The sequence below is a fragment of the Ambystoma mexicanum genome, chromosome 5q (genome assembly GCF_040938575.1).
Source record: "Ambystoma mexicanum isolate Mex_15411 chromosome 5q, UKY_AmexF1_1, whole genome shotgun sequence".
NCBI classification, from domain to species: domain Eukaryota; kingdom Metazoa; phylum Chordata; class Amphibia; order Caudata; family Ambystomatidae; genus Ambystoma; species Ambystoma mexicanum.
Genome location: NC_090933.1, coordinates 767,969,279 through 767,985,861, shown reverse-complemented (window position 1 = coordinate 767,985,861; position 16,583 = coordinate 767,969,279). Strand labels below are relative to the sequence as shown.

Here is a 16,583-nt window from a genome sequence, read left to right as displayed (position 1 = left end):
TTTGTTTTTAAATAAATTGCTGTTTATCAATAAAATATTCTCTAATTCACTATATAAGCAATTCAATAAGTGAGTACATCTTCCTCAATCTGTAGATGCATCTCCTATTGGAAAGGGTTGGCAAATAAATGGCACAATAGTTCCTGGCTGCTTTGCATCAAATCAAAGAGCATTTCGGGGACATAAAAATGGAAAAAAGCTTTTTATATTTAACACATAAGCCTGTGATAATGATGTAAGCATGCAACTATTTTGAGCACACAATGCGCAGCGGCTTTGGTTTTCATTGTTCACAATACTCACTCTAACAGTAAAATACCTGCAAAATATGACATATACCAACTTGGGCATGCTTTTATTTTGATGTGAGGCTTGTCTGGAGCAGAAACATCGATTTTGCTTTCTGTTTTCATTGGACACAAAGATTATTCGGGAAAAGCAGCGTGTTACTGTGGTCTCCACAAGGCTTCTTCTGCACCAGTGTTTGTTACCTTCTCAGGCTTTGCAGTATTCATCCACGTGCTTATTGTTGCCTTGTTTACACCAGTTTCAACAACAATAGCAACTTGCTGACAAAGAGTGATTAACAGCTTTTCCGTGGACATTTAGTGTTTCAGCTCCCTGTGCTGGGTGATAATCTGCAGCTATCAACCACCTCCCAGCATTCCACTATCTCATTATAATTAAGGCTCACAGTTTCACTGTATTTTTCATCATTTCTGTCTGCAATTATCCATATTTATTTGTAGGTTATTTTTTCTGTATCTATCCACATTTATGTCTTGCCTGTTAAAAGACTAAGGTGCAATAGCAATCTTCCACATTTACTGAAATTAGAAATGTAGTGCTTGAATCCCTGATGTTCTCACAGAGGTAGCTTCTTGCACGTCAAGTCAAGAGTTAATATACCTTAAAACAAATGTGTTCCCTGCTTCTGCCGCTGACCACAGCAACATCTTTGCAATTTTCGTGACTTTACCATTCAGGTCTTTGCTATACAAATTCTTTGTTATAAAATGACACCAGGTGGACACATTGATATTCATCTGTATATACTTATAAGTAGTGAGATTTCTATTCCAAAATGTTTTCGAATCATTAGACACTAACCATCGAATCAAGTGCCATTTTAACAATTCTGGGAGAAAACGTATGATTTCTAAGCCCAGTCCTATACTGATATTTAAATTTCCTGATGACTATCCTCTTTAGAGTTTCTTTCAAAGCTTTATCCCCATTATATAAGGGTGATTCGCATCTAAACAAACTTTTTCTTTTGACAATGTCAGCATCATAAAAAGATGTTAAACCCTTTGATGTCACAATTTTACACCGACCAAACGATTGAAATATCCTAGTCATATTATTCGGAGGAAATTCAGAAGTCAGAAAATCCTAATGTAAACTCCGAGGACCCAAAAACACTGCCAACTGTAGTACAGTCTGGTATGCCAATTCGAGCACTATTTTGGGAGATTTCGAAACCCCATACTGTGTGGATGTCTTGATGCGAAAGGTCAAAGTGGATGCAAAGTGGTGCATGGACGGTTGGTTAGTTTCCATGGAGAAGGTTTTGGAGGGAGGGTGGAAATGAATAATTTGAAATTCCTGTTCTGGGGAGATATGAAGGTCCTCGAGGTTTGTTTGGTTATGTTGTTCCTTTAAATCAATATTAAGCCCTGATCCTGACATACTGCGTTATGCTGAGGGTGATCTGGGGAGCTGTGCTGCAGGCCCCAAACCATTTCAACTCGGGTGGTAAGCCCTGGGGTGGTGTCTGGTAACCTCAGAAAAAGGTAAGGTGCCATTTTGTTTCCCGTGGTGGTAATTTATTCAGCGTGTTTCCTCGTGTGGGAACACAGTTAGGAAATAGCTTTCTCCTGGTGGCATAGTATTAGGAGCACATGTAGGTTGCAGGTACGCTCGTGTGTTGGATCGAGAGTATTGTATGGTGCCTAAGCATCTACACGTTCTCTTGTAGCTATGCACTTCGGGGTCAAAGAGGCACTTTCGTCCCATTATCTACCTCTCGATATGAGTGGGCTATTGCAGTGGTTAGTGATAGTCAGATCGTAGTGTTTCTTTTTGTGTTTAGTAAGTAGAACGATTAACATATCTAGTGCCTTCTGCGAAATAAAATGCATCCTTTTATGCTTTGATTTAAGCAGTCATGTGTGGAAGTGAATCTAACAAAAAAATAAATTTCAAAGAAAACTAGTGAACGCATGCAGCAATTATCAGTTTGGAAATTACTTTTGTTTTTCTATGGAAGTGTAAAATGCACATTTGGAAAACAATAGTGTGGCCACACTTCATTGTGCTTTCTTTCTACTGTCCTCGAAATCTGCACAAGAATGCAGAACAGCAAAACTGGCATGTGTCGTTCTGAAAATTGGAGTTGTAAACACGCTGTTTTACCAGGTCTGTTTTTAAGGCAGACCTGGTAAAATATTCAGTGACTCAATTTACAAGCACTGTGTGTGTCCTTCACTGCAAAGTCCTGTTAAAAACAAGCAAAGACTTAGCCACTCAAGTCCTGTTTAAAACAAGCATTGTCAAAGCAAAACATTTTTACTAGTACTGCTATTAGATGCCCAGGTACTTGCAGTATTTTGCACCCGCTACAAACAATAGATATCTCATAGCACTACGGTTGTGCCTGGCAAGTGTCTTTACCATACCCACACATAAGCCCAAACTGTTGGCATTGTTAATGCTTGTTTTTACTTGTGATTCCACCATGCCTTGATCGTAACCTTACTGTTAGTCCTTTGAGCAACATCCACACTGAAAACGAACATTTTCCTGAGAAACACATTGTTTTTAAAAAGGTTTTTTGCTTTTTTTTTTAGACCAAAGGCATCAAAGTATAGCAACCTGTAAGAAGAGGTTGGCTACCACTCCAGGAGTTACGCCAGTAGGGGAGAGCACTGCACCTTTAGCAACTGTGATTGCTGGAAGGTAAATCATTACTTTGCTTAAAGTAATCTGCACCAGTCTCTACTGCTAACATCTCACTGTAGTAAAGATTGCTTTTAGACTTAGATATGTTTTACAAATATTGTGAAACAGGTTTTATGAAAGTCAATGTTTTGATAAAAATCAAGTCCCTGCCTACTTTGCAGTCAGAAACTCATGTTCTATGCACAGTATGCTACTGGGAACTATGGTTTTAGAGAGGCTAGCTACCACCAGGGCTGTATTCTGATCATGCCATAATAAAGTTGTTCTGGCTTCTCGGACTCAGACAAGACTGAGCTGCTCTGTCAATACTTTCTTTTTCTTTTCCCAGGAGTAAACTGCTATTGCCTTGCTGTTTGTGTGCAGAGGATTCAGAAAATACTGAGGAGCTTTGGAACTCCTAATGCACTTCTACTTCAAGCCAGCAGTTTAAGCGAGCAACTGAGAGTGTTTGGTCTGATTCAGGTCAGACGTCTTTTTATCTATTTTCATTTCCGCTTGAGAAAAATAATTTTTGAAGCTCAACATGAGGCGAAGAAGTTTGGATTGTTCACCTCCAATTGTTCACATCCAAGAATAGAGATTTTAACAAAGTATCACTGTAAAATTCAATGGAAAATGGCAAACAGTTTCCATATATTTTGAAATCCACAAATCGTACATTCAATGCATATTGTGAAATCTGTACAACTGATTTTAGCATTAATCATGGTGGAAGAAATGACATTGTGAAACACGTTAGTACAACTAAACATATTAACAGTGCAAAATCACTGGCTCAGATGAGAAAAATAACAGATTGGGCAGCAGGTAGGGCAACAGAAGATGTTAACGAAAAGGTGACAAAAGCAGAAGTTTTGTTTGTTGGATTTCTAGTAGGGCATAATGTGCTCTTGGCAATAGCTGATCATTCTGGTCATCTGTTCAAATTAATGTTTCCTGATTCTAAAGTAGCCAAAAATGTGCATGTGGAAGAACTAAAGTGAGTCACATAGTTAATGGAGCTATTGCACAGTATAATATTAAAGGAGTACAAGCCTTGGGGAAGAAGCCATGGTTTGGCCTGGCAACTGATGGAAGTAGTGATGAAAATGATGAAAGATCCAGACTCGGGGCACCTAATCGCATCAATGCTTGACATGCCTTCTCTTGTTGCGGAGGATGCTCAAACTCTGTTTGACACATGCAACAGTGTCATCAAACACAAGAATCTAAACTTGAATAACTGTGCAACATATTCCTCAGATAATACCAATTTGATTAATGGCAAGCACAACAGCCCACTGAGTAAAATAAAGGCCCAACAGAATGAAAAGCAGCAGAACGTGTATGATGTTGGCTGCCCTTGCCACTTGTGTCACTTAAGTGCACAAAAGCGCTCCAAAGCCTTGTCAATAAAGGTTGATGACATGCTGCTTGATATCTACTACCACTTTGAAAAAGGTGTGAAGCGTAAAGTTATCCTGAGAAAGTACACAGAGTTCACAGAGACAGAAGTAAGGAAAGTCATCAAACACGACAGCACAAGATGGTTGAGCTTGGGGAGAACTTTAAAGAAGTGGAACTCACTTAAATCATATTTTCTGTCAAACTTTGATGATGATGCTGAGGGAAAGAAGAAAAAAGGCAAAACTGGTGATCGAGGAGAGCGACTTGTCAAGCTTTTTAAAAACCATGTCACAAATTTTTATTTTATGTGTGTTGAAGCTGTGCTTCCTAGCTTTGATTCCTTTAATACATTACTGCAATGTGAGTCCCCGATGATACATCGTTTTCACTCTTCAGCCATGTGTTGTTTTTTCACCACTTGTGCAATTTCATAAAACCAGAAGTTTTATCTAAAACAGCAAACCTACTCGAAATTGATGTCGTAAATCCGGGCAACCATTTGCCACTAAAGGAAAAATACGTGGGCTTACTGACAAGGCAGGTAGCAAGAAAGGAAGATATTCTGGGTTCACCAGGATGGAACAAATTCCTACTGGAAGCTAAAGGCTTTTACATAAATTCTGTTACATACATGTTGAAGTCCATGCCTGTATTGTCGGTAAAATCCTTACATCACTTACCTTCTTAGACCCTAACCCAGGCTGCAAGCAACCGTGGAAGAAATCAGGGAGCTGCTGTACAGGTTTCCAGATGTACTCCAGAAAAATATTCTTGAAAATCGTCAACGTGAATTCAGAGAATATCAGATCATGACCGATCAGGAAATGCCAAAAGGTGACAGAATTGATGATGTATGGGAAAGTTAATCAAAATTAAAAGACTGTGGCCCTCATTACGACCCTGGCGGAAATCGAAAAACGATGGCGGAAATGCAATACCGCCATCGAATAGCGCTCGGTGCGACTATGACCCGTCACCGTAAAGTACGATGCCATTAGCGACACCGTAGTGAACGCCAACGCTAACTGCACCAAGTACGCGCGCGCGCGCCATGCCAAACCGTAATTAGCACCATGGCGCAAGGGTACGCGAATTCCGACCCTAGCGGACATGTACTTAACGCCATCAAGCACGGCGGAAAGTACCATTCCGCCATGGTGAGAAGTACGGCATCGCGAATCAACCGTAAACGGCCCCACTGAGTGCCTGTACACCGCTCCCTGGCCACATAGTACAACTCCCCGTAGGTGCAACGAAGTCACAATGCAACCAGTGAAATGTACAAGTCACCCATGCATGCCAACGAACAAAAGAATCACAAGAGGGGCCAATGGGAGCTGCAGGGCACAGATGGCACGAATACAGAAGCTATACCAATGGACATGACCTCAGTCTCCCACCAAGAAACGCACGCAAACACAGGCACCTGTGACCAGCAATATTCCGATAATCACATCATTCCACCAATCCACCTGGCTGACCGGCATCTGTTACACAAAACCTAATCCCCCGCCCCTGAGCATGACATCATACAAACAGTCATATTGGCAGCCCTCACCCCTGACCTCACTGGGCTACGTAGGCAAACGCGCCCAGCACAGTACCACGCAACTATACTCCGAAGCTGGAACCCAATGCAGATCTCCTCACAATACATCGCTCCCCAAATAGGAATATGCCACATCACTTGCAAAGAAGAACGCTACACGGCCCATATCAGAATAGAAATTTAATGCACAACAAATTCACCAAGCCCATACAGCCATTAGGCCATGAACTCCAAAACACATTTCACCATTGTGGGCTGCATCCGCAATAAATGACCAGCTACTTCTTGTGTGACGCCCTGTTCCTTCATGGTACACAGGGGCTACATTCTCGTACGAAAAGGCAACATGGAAGCGCCTAGAACCGCAGGGCCGTCCCAATAGGGAGGCACTAGTCCAGCTGAAAGGCCGAAATGTTGCTCCGAGCCACTAGTACTGCGTAAGGGCATGTGGCCCATTGGCGATCGTCCCATAAGATCGTAATGCTGCTCCACTGATTAACACGAAGCAGCAGGTGTCGGGCGTAAAACCCATCTGCAGGAGTGGCATACAGATGGCAGTGGCAAAAGGGGAGGAGATACCTGTCAACCAAAAGAAAAGAAAAAGAATAGAATGGCCATCAGAACTACATTTGAACAACTCACTTCAATGATCACACTAGATCCACAGCCATATGCATGCTAGCCCACTCCAAAGGATCATCACCACCCCAAAACCACTTGCGACTCATAACTATCCATATCGAGGTGAAAACACCATCACAAACGAGTGTACCTGTGCATGCGTCTGTGAAAACAGAATCCATCAGATGGGATTGGTAACGTGCATGGACACAAGTGTCTGAAGGCGCGTCGAGACAGGGAGGGCTCAACAAGGCCAGATAGACGATGGTCCCACTATGGCAGCCCTGCATCACATAGCGCAGGGGAGGCGGACAGATTCCAAGAAGCCCTGTACATGGCAAACACCGTATCAAATCATCTGTCCATGCATCCATTCATCATTCCCTCATCCCGTAATGATAACGCCTGTTTCCATACTCACATAACATGTGAGAACTCCATTGAGTCTGTGCGTCATGCAGCCTGCAAAATCCACTGTGCCCCAGCCCGTAATTCCAGTGTTGTGAAGTAACATGTATTTGGGAACGTCCGGCCTCATCATCCACTTCGCTATTGCGCATCCCAAACTATTCATATCAATCATTGCATCCTCGCCATGGCCCCTGTCCCAAGGACACTGAACAATAGAACGTTATATTTGCAGTCAGACCTGTGGGCATCTCCTCGCCGCTAGCTGAAGACCGAAAGCGCCGCCCTTCGAATTCCTCATTTGCAACATCACGTCGAAAAGGCATCTGTGGCCGCTTGAAATCACAAATTAATCCATCTAGTGCGGCTGTGTGTGAAAATGGCAACTGCCTTCACTCACAAATGGGAGGCCCCGCCCGTCGGTGAACCTCGGTACAGTGATGCATGAGGGTCCACCGTTACTCGAGTACTACGTTCCACTGACCCTTCACAAGTCTGTTCGCGACTGCAAAGAATGCATGTGAAACAATGGGACCATAGCCGAATGAACATATCAACCAATGTTACACGGCCATCGGGTACTAATACATGATTGTAATAGCAAGATGCCATTCCTCGAATTGCAGCGTTGTGTGCGGGACGTGCTCGCCCAAAGGGGAGAGCAGCTTGCACAGGTGGAATGAATCACCACAGGTGGAGGCCATACAGCCTGAAAACACATAAATTGCACACCCAGTCTCCTCCCACAACCACACCCACTCCGAAATGCTACCGGCAGGACTCGCGATGTTGGCCCTGGGGGACCTGATAGCACTGCAAGTACTCCAACTCCAAGAAGAAGACGAACACCAACTACAACCGGCCGCACGGAGGAGACGCAGGAGGAGGAGGAGGGCAAGGCAGGGCCAGCAAGGGCCGCCAGCACAGCCACTACCACCACGCAGGCAGCCCGCAATCCCACGCCTCCGAGCACATCCGTTCAACCTCACTGATGAGCAGATCCACACCCTCTACCGTTTGGACCGGGACACCATAGCCGCCATTGTGGACATGACACAGGCTGACCTTGTCAGCATGATAGATAGCCCAACCGCCATCCCACCCCTACTGAAGGTGGTGTCTGTACTCCACTTCCTGGCCACAGGCACCTACCAGCACACAGTCGGACAGTTGCATGGCATTTCTCAGCCACTGTTCTCACGGACACTATTGCAAGTGCTCGATGCCCTCCTGCAGCACGCAGACGACTACATCTCTCTACCACGCTCGGAGCAGGAAATAACCAACACAAAAGTGGGATTCCATGCACTTGCCGGCATACCGGGTTGCATTGGTGCCATCGACTGCACCCATGTGGAATTGGTCGTCCCACATGCCATGGAGGCCCAGTAGCGCAACCGAAAACAATTTCATTCACTGAATGTACAAATGGTGTGTGACTCCAACAGGATCATTGCACATTGTTGTGCCCGATTCCCTGGATCAACCCATGATTCTATGGTCTTGAGGAACTCTACAATACCACGCTACATGGAGCGACACGCAGGGAACAGATCCTGGCTACTCGGTGAGTCTCATTTCATGCATGATGATGTGGGGTATGTGATGCGGCAATGACCTGGCAGGAAGGGGGGGGGGTGCGTACGTAGCAATGGCATTCCACATAATTCGTTTATCGTCCACATACAGGTGATGCCGGATATCCACTGAAGAGATGGCTCCTCACACCAGTCCGGAACCCACGGGACCAGCATGAGGAGGACTACAACCATGCCCACTCACGTACCCGTGTAGTCATTGAACAGGCATTCGGCCTACTGAAGACCCGTTTCCGGTGCCTCAGCAGGTCTGGCGGGGCACTCCTGTACCGCCATGAGAAGGTTGCAAAGATGGTGATGGCATGTGTCATGCTCCACAACATGTGCGTACGTAGAAATGTGCCCATGCCCCCTGACGCAGAACTGCAAGCACCTGAAGATGGTCATGATGAGGGTGGGGATGTGGCAGCACCTCAAGGAGTCTGCGAGGCACAGGAGGGCCGTGAAATTCGTCAGCATCTCATAGATGCATGCTTCTAGCACTCACGCCTGGTGGCTGATACATGGACACGGGACTCGTGGCACTGTGTGTGTCTGGTACATGCACAATATGGACTGTACGCCTATGATGGCCTAGTACACAAAGATCATTGTCCACACATCTCATTGTTTGATCGTGCATTGTTTATGGCATATGTGATATCATGTTGAACACCCTATCGACCCGCCACCCAAGTGAGCCCAACACACCCCCTCCACCCTCCTACCTCCCCCCCGAACACCAGTGTCCAAATATGCTCATTGTCAGTGGGCAGTCGCTATTGCAAGCCCCCTCTGCGGGTATCAGGGGCACCCCTGCCTGTGGAGCGCAGGTTCCTCCCAGATCTACGTTGGGGGCTGCCCTGGACGGAACTTGCAACGGATGATGTCTCTGCCTGCTCACGTCCATGCATGTCCCTAAGGGTTTGTGAGAGCTCAGTGAGCACACGGCGCACTGCGGCAAGTTCGGCACATACGTCTTTGGACGTCGCATGCAGTTCCCCCCTCAGGCTCTCGGTGCTTCTCTCCATTTGGACTCTCAGGCTCTCGGTGCTACTCTCCATTTGGACTCTCAGGCTCTCGGTGCTACTCTCCATTTGGACTCTAAGGCTCTCGGTGCTACTCTCCATTTGTGCCCTAAGTGTCTCAGTTGATGTTTCTATGTCTGCCTTGGTGCCCCCACATCCATCGGCATGGTCCTTGAGGAGCGTGGCCAGTTGCTGCTGTTGCACGATTAACTGGTCGAGGGACTGTTGCCTCTGCTGGGCCATGGCCATTTGCGGTGGTGTCACAGAGGGGCTGTGCGCCTCATGTTGCCCTGCCACAGGGCTTGTGGGGGATGGCCAGTCGTCGTCTTGTGGGTGCCCCTGCGTGGTATCCTCATGGTGTACGGGATGGAACAGACAGGGGGATTGGGACAGGTCATGGATGGATCTGACTTCGACATCCCCGTCTTCTGTGTCGGAGCATGCTGCCATTAATGGGGTGTCACCTATGGTGCTGCTGCCACCAGAGGCAGTACCTTCTGTGGCATCCATTGGGGGGACCTGTGGTGGTGCTGTTGTGGGCATGCTGGCTGCTGGGGTGCCTGTTGATGTTCCCTCCTGTGTGCTGCCACTTGATATGTGCTGCTGCCGTGTCTTGATGCGTGCAGCTGAGGTGGAGGGTCTTTGGCCGTTGGTCTTGGCCCTCTTTGCAGGTGTGCTGGTAGGGGTGTCCTGGAGCTCGTCGTTTGGATCGGACCCTGTGGTGGAGTAAAGGAGGGCGAGCGTTATTAATGGGTCTGTGGGAATTGGAATGGCAATGTATCAAATGCATTGGGGTGGTACCTGAGGGTGATTTGGGTCGGGGCCTTGGAGGTGCTTTCATTTGTGTGTGGAGTGAGGGTGCAGTTGTTTGGCAGCCTGCAGTTAGGGTGTGCCTGCTGCACGTGTAGTGGGTGTTTTTGGGGTTTTTACTTATTTATGTATTTATTGTGAGTTTTAAAGTGTGCTATCAGGCCAATGTGTGTGGACGTTCTCCTGGCCATGTGTTGCTGTTGCGCTATGTGGACACATGTGAGTCACATGATTGGACATTGTGGATTTGGCATGGTTTTATTTGGGCCACCTACCTGATTCTCCGGATGTCTGCACTCCTTTCTCCATCCCTCCGACTCCCTCTATGCTCTCCATTCCAATGGTGGAGGCACAGATTTCTTCCCAGGGGGTCAACTTGATGGGTGATTCCGACCCTCCCCCGGTGGCTGTGGCAATGTTGCGGTTGGCAGAAAGTATGCTACGGACGCGTATCCGCAGGTCGTCCCACCGCTTCCTGCATTGCTGTGGGTTGCGGGGTGCGGTCCCCACCGCACTTACCCGCTGTGCCACCAGGGCCCATATGGCCTTCTTGTTCGCAAGTGCCGTCCTGGTCATTTGCGTGGAGAAGACGGCGGCGGCATTCTCCTGGAGGGTCTCTGTAAGCACGGTGAGTTCCTCACGGGAGAAGTGGACCTGCCGCTTGCGGTCGCACGCTTTCTTCGCTGCTTTTCCCATTTTTCTTGGTTTCACTGGGGTGGATGACGGGTTGGGATGTGTCTCAGGGTGGTGTTTTTAGTGGTTGTGTGTATTTTGTGGTTTTATAGGTGTACGGGGTGTTGTTTCCCGTTCCGGGCCCATGTTTTTACTTCCGTTTCCGTATATTTACGGTCACCGTACTTTCCGGTTGGCGCTCACTGCGGTGTCCGCTATGATGGGTGGCGGTATTGCACCTAGGGCGCCGTACGGCGGCGGTGTGGGCCGTTTTGGGGTCATTTCCGCCATCGCGGACTTTGCACTTCCGCCATGGCGTGGTGCTCGTGCCCGATGGGTCGGAATGGGCCGCACTTTGCTCCATCGTGCAATGGCGGAAACGCTATTTACGCTGTGGCGGTCCGGTCAGTCACTTTCCGCCAGGGTCGTAATGAGGGCCTGTGTCACCAAACTACCTTTATTTCCAAGCCTATCAAAACTGTCAACGTTTCTTTTATTACTGCCACACAGCAATGCCTACTGTGAAGGCACTTTTGGTACTGTGCGGAAAATCTGTTCCGATTCCAGACATAATCCAGGCAAAGATGTTAAAGAGGGACATGCATCAACCTCTATTTACACAGAAAGGACAGGAACAACAAACACGCTATTAAGAATACTAGCCACAAAGTTGAATGTCTTCAAGTCACAGAATGTAGGGCCTCATCACGAGTCTGGAGGTAACCCTTAAATGCGGCGGTAGCGCTATTACCGCCGCATTTAAGGGTCCACCAGATCATGGCTTTGGCGGATTTCCCCCCAGCTGTGAGGAAATCCGCAGCAAATTGCCGATTTTCAGCACGATTACCACCGGCGGGAAATCCGCCGGCGGTAATAGCGCGAATTTTACCCATTGGGCTCAATGGGGAATGAGGAATTCCGAATGGGCCCAATGGGGAATGGGGCAATAACCCTTCCGCCAAACCCGTGATCCGGCGCTAATGGCGCCAGGGGGTTTGGCGGTAGGGCTATTAGCGTTACTGCCCAACTCGTGATGAGGCCCATAGTCTGTTACAAATGGCAGCCACCAAAAAACCTACTTCAGGAGGCAAAAAGTGCAACATGCATAACACTCACAAGCAGGTTATAGAACTGTACCTCAATACACCTAATAGAAGACACCAGAGAAACAAATACTCAAGGGGACTGCACCTGGAAAGCAATCAAACTACAAACAACACACCCACTTCAGTCTCATGTATTTGTACTATTTAAACCACATTTTATTTGTCTCTGCATTTTTGACATTGACATATATTTAGGTTTCAGGTGGCTGTGTCTCTTAACACATCACTGAACACATATACATGCACTTACATAGACCACAAACCAATGCTATAAAACCTGATAATTAAATTGCATAATAATCATCCTACTCATATAAACATCCTATCTTATCCACCCAACTCAATCTTATCTGAAATGCTAAAATTGTCACCATCATACAATGCATCAAAGTGCTGTGCAGTACCCAAGCCTATAACAGTTGCATTGTCTCCTCATAACATTCATGGGATGCAATAATTTCCTGCTCATCCAAATGGTTAGTGGACAGTAACTGGAATAAGGCTCATTCCAGTTACTGTCCACTAATAAAAAGAGTGGACTCCCTTACAGCTGTCTCGCATGGATTGAAGTATCTGCTGTGATCTACTCTCACCTTCATCACCAGTGCAGCATCTCACACAGGTACAGACTTGCTCTTCCTGGGTCACAAAAGTGGCTTCCCTTATTTTTCACAATAAGAACCTTGACAATGGAACTGCTGTCTCACATGGATTGAAGTTTATACCTGGATTTGTGAAATTGCATTGACTGGGTAAGAGCATCTGTGCGTCATTCAGCTTTAGCAGGCTCCTCTTTAAGGCCAGCCTATCTTTGTCAATTACTCATCTTCCAGGTTTATAGAGGGGTGTTTCTTAGATCACAGAACTGACTATCCACATATAAGTAAGCATGCTGCTTTTTAGTGATGGTTATGGTAGTTCTCTATTTGCAGAAAATATCCTCGCTAGATAATATTAAATGCACCGTTTTATGTTTTCTTGCACGTTTTTTCAACTCGCTCCACACATTTCTCCCTCTTACAAAAATTCAAATGTTGGCATTTATGCTGCTTTGTCATCTACTCTTTCATAGACCCGCGCAAGGTCAATAATTTTATGAGTGGGCAATGATTTCTTCAGTAGGTGCTTCCCAAAATGTGGATTACATGCACCCATCAATGATAGGTGAACATTCACAGCACACAAGTGTACGCCCAGACAGCTCTCCTACTTCGTACGGCCTGACCCATGTTTGCCCACATTCCACTTCTTTCTGCGGCTGCAGGAGCACATCAGGGGGCAGTGGCAGCATCTTAAAGAGACATAACAGATATCTTTGTGCTGTTTTGGATCCCAGTGTCTCAGTAGCATTTCAAGCCTTCTGAGAACAATGTGCCACAGAGAGATCCTTTCCCCGTGTGTCACAGTACCTGCAGCCTTCAAGGAGCTTCCCATTTAAATATGTTACTTGTGAAAAAAGCTTTATTCGGATAAGGTTTCATCCATAAAATCAAAACATAACAGTACAATCAAATATATCATCTTAGAACGGCACAACAAATTGAATTGAGTTCATATTCTTTTGGCGTTTACATTTGCACCAAACAACATCAAGTTAATCTACAAAAGCTAAAATCACATCAGGATCAGACAAAGTTTTAAAAAAAACAATTGCTGTTAATATGGTTAGAGACAATGAACAACAAAGGGTATCAGAAATGTCGACCTTGGATCTTTCTACAAGGGGAAGCAAAACAAGAAGGTAGTGTCTATTCATAAGGACGAAGAATAGCACACTTTCTGCACAATTTACAAGGACAAGCGGGTATGTATAGATTGTGCAGAAAGTATGCTTATTTCTTCTTCAAGTCACATGACGAGAAAGAGGCAGAGCGTTGCATTTATCGAACGGATCTCTACACCTTCTCCTTGTCATGTGACTTTTGAGCATATCACGCCGTAGGGCATCTCCTTATAGGGGGAGGGGAAAGAACTGGCAGGAGGAGAATTGTGCTTTTTGTAAGCTGCTAATGTGAGGGCAAGAAAAAAACAGTGGATGGGGCATATGGGCTAGCTTAGAGGGGAATCTGATGATTCATGAAGAGGTGATGGGATGATAATGTAACCAAGAGGGGGTCTGTGGGCTATCTAACTGGTGCCTAGAATGGGGTACCTAAAGGGGGTTGGCCAGGGACATCTGGGTGTGGATCTGGAGGGGGGATGGAGCATCTGCGTGTGGATCTAGAGCAGGGGTCTCCTACCATTATGTTGGCAAGAGCTACTTGTAGTTTATGGGCAATAGGCAGGAGCTACTGGAATGGTGATGTCCATGAGTATCAGAATGTGTACCAAGATGTATTTGTTCAGTTTATTTGCTCTTTATATACAAACGAATAACATATGCATTTACCATATTAACAACTTCAAAAACATATTTCATTTTTTTTGTATTAGTAGCTGTCTCCTAAACATTGTCGAGCATATCAGAATGTAGGAAACTATTCGGGGCCTTCAATGTGAAGGCTGACACTGCTTGCTATCCAACAGTGCTTTGTAATTTGGTGTGTAACTTGAAACAGCACAGCACTAAAATGCTGTCAGATGGGATCAAAGTTTTGATTTCAGGAAGTTCATCTGAAAAGGGCAGATTCAAAGAGATAGACAATCATAGTGCAGATACACTCCTTGTCAGAGTGTTTGCACCTAAGTGCACACCTGGCATGGCAGACATACATTCAGGACAGTTTTTAAAATCTTTTACAACAGACTCAGTCCCTGGAGTCGCTGCGTCCTACACATTTCACCATCAATAAAAGTACACTTGTTTTTCATCAAATAATTAGCAACTTTGAAGGATTCCTCTCTAACAGCATTTGCATTGCAGAATTTAGTTTACCTACTTTTTAGGATCGCAAACAGCTTCCATTAGGAACATTATTTTCATAATTTGTGTGTATTATTGGAAAATGCCTATAAACGTTACACATTTTTCCCATTGTGATATGGGCAACATAGATTAAAGATGCACATTTTCTTTTTATGCTGGAAGAAAATAAATTGTTTTCCCCCCTATGGATGGAAATAGACATCTTTTGCCTTTTTGTTGGATGGTGCATCCACATCTGCCTCCAGGAGTCCAACAAGGGTAGTTTGTGTTGTTTTCAGGGCTGCATGTGCAAAAAACAATTTTAGGAGTATTTCAATCAATGTATTATTAAATCAGCACATACCATGTTTTGCTTTGTCAAAATAAAATCCTTTGCCAGTTTAGCATATCCCCAATTCATGCAAATTGCTCACATGACAAGTCACAGACTGGAAAACATGCACACATCATATAACAATCCAGCCAGACAATATACAAATCATTACATAAACATTTCGAGTTAAGAGTATGGTTGTAGTCAGGGGTGACTAATTCCTAATGGGTAGCGAGCTGACACCCATCTGCACTTTCGGAAGGAGGCAGTAACACAGAGAAAAGCTCACAGGATCACCTCCTCTCCATGCACGAATCATGCAGGAAATTCTGGTGCATGACCAATGGGCCATACCTGGCCTACACGTGCAGCTCACTTAGTCATATTGGAATGTTCCATGTGTTAGAGAATTACTTGTAAATTGAACGATGTTTTGCCAATTGTTAACCAAAACACTGCAAATAAATTGCACCATTTCAACCCAGTTTTGAAAGGCTAAAAACCCCCTGCCAGAATTTGACCCTATTCATAAAGGTTCTTCACATATCTCTGTAGATCTCCCCATTTGAGTCCATAGCCAAAGGGAATCAGCCCTATTCATTGTTCTCCCATCCCATGGCTCTCCTCACTGTTCTCTCCATGTATTTACCATACTGTTTTGTACAGTGCTCTGTTACTTAGTAACTAGGTTCAAGCTATATTAATCCTACACATTTAATGTATATACATACAAACCACTGCTCACTTTTCCCACGTAATTACTTTATTTGTATTCTTGTTTTGTGAAACAAAGGCTGAAACAGAACTCTCAAATCATGTTTTTGGCACATCCGACTCTACATTCCTGTTTAATTTTTAGAAATGTAGTGACAAGCACCGCAATGCAGTCCGCTAGTAGTTTTCCACATTTACATATGTGGAAAATTGCTGTTAGCAGTTGAATTCCTATGTTGGGTCATGCATCGATGTTGACTCCTTCATATCACAGCAAATTCCATCTTAACCTTTAATACAGTTGGGGTACTACTGCCTTAAACAGAGAACTCCGTATCTTTAATTAAAAATAAATCATTTTCACCACAAATATCACCACTTAACATTAGATGTACATTTTTTCTTGCAAGCTGGGACCCGGATTGCCTTTTTTCTACACACGCGCGCACAAACATCCACACTGAGCAAAACATCATTACACCTGTAGCTTTATTTTCCCCATTCTGATTGAAAGTCTCCAAATACTAGCATGCAAAGTAATGCTAACCAAAACAAATCTAAAGAAACAC

General features: G+C 45.1%; 1 long non-coding RNA gene across 3 annotated transcripts in view; it reads right to left on the bottom strand.

Moving 5' to 3' along the window:
• Positions 1-13,564: 13,564 nt before the first annotated feature.
• The window catches only part of LOC138497650 (uncharacterized), a 60,115-nt gene continuing 57,096 nt past the window's right edge, over positions 13,565-16,583 (bottom strand). For all 3 annotated transcript variants that reach the window (XR_011278630.1, XR_011278629.1, XR_011278628.1), the window contains one exon: positions 13,565-15,267. This is a non-coding gene — a long non-coding RNA (uncharacterized lncRNA). The remainder of the gene's footprint in view (positions 15,268-16,583) is intronic.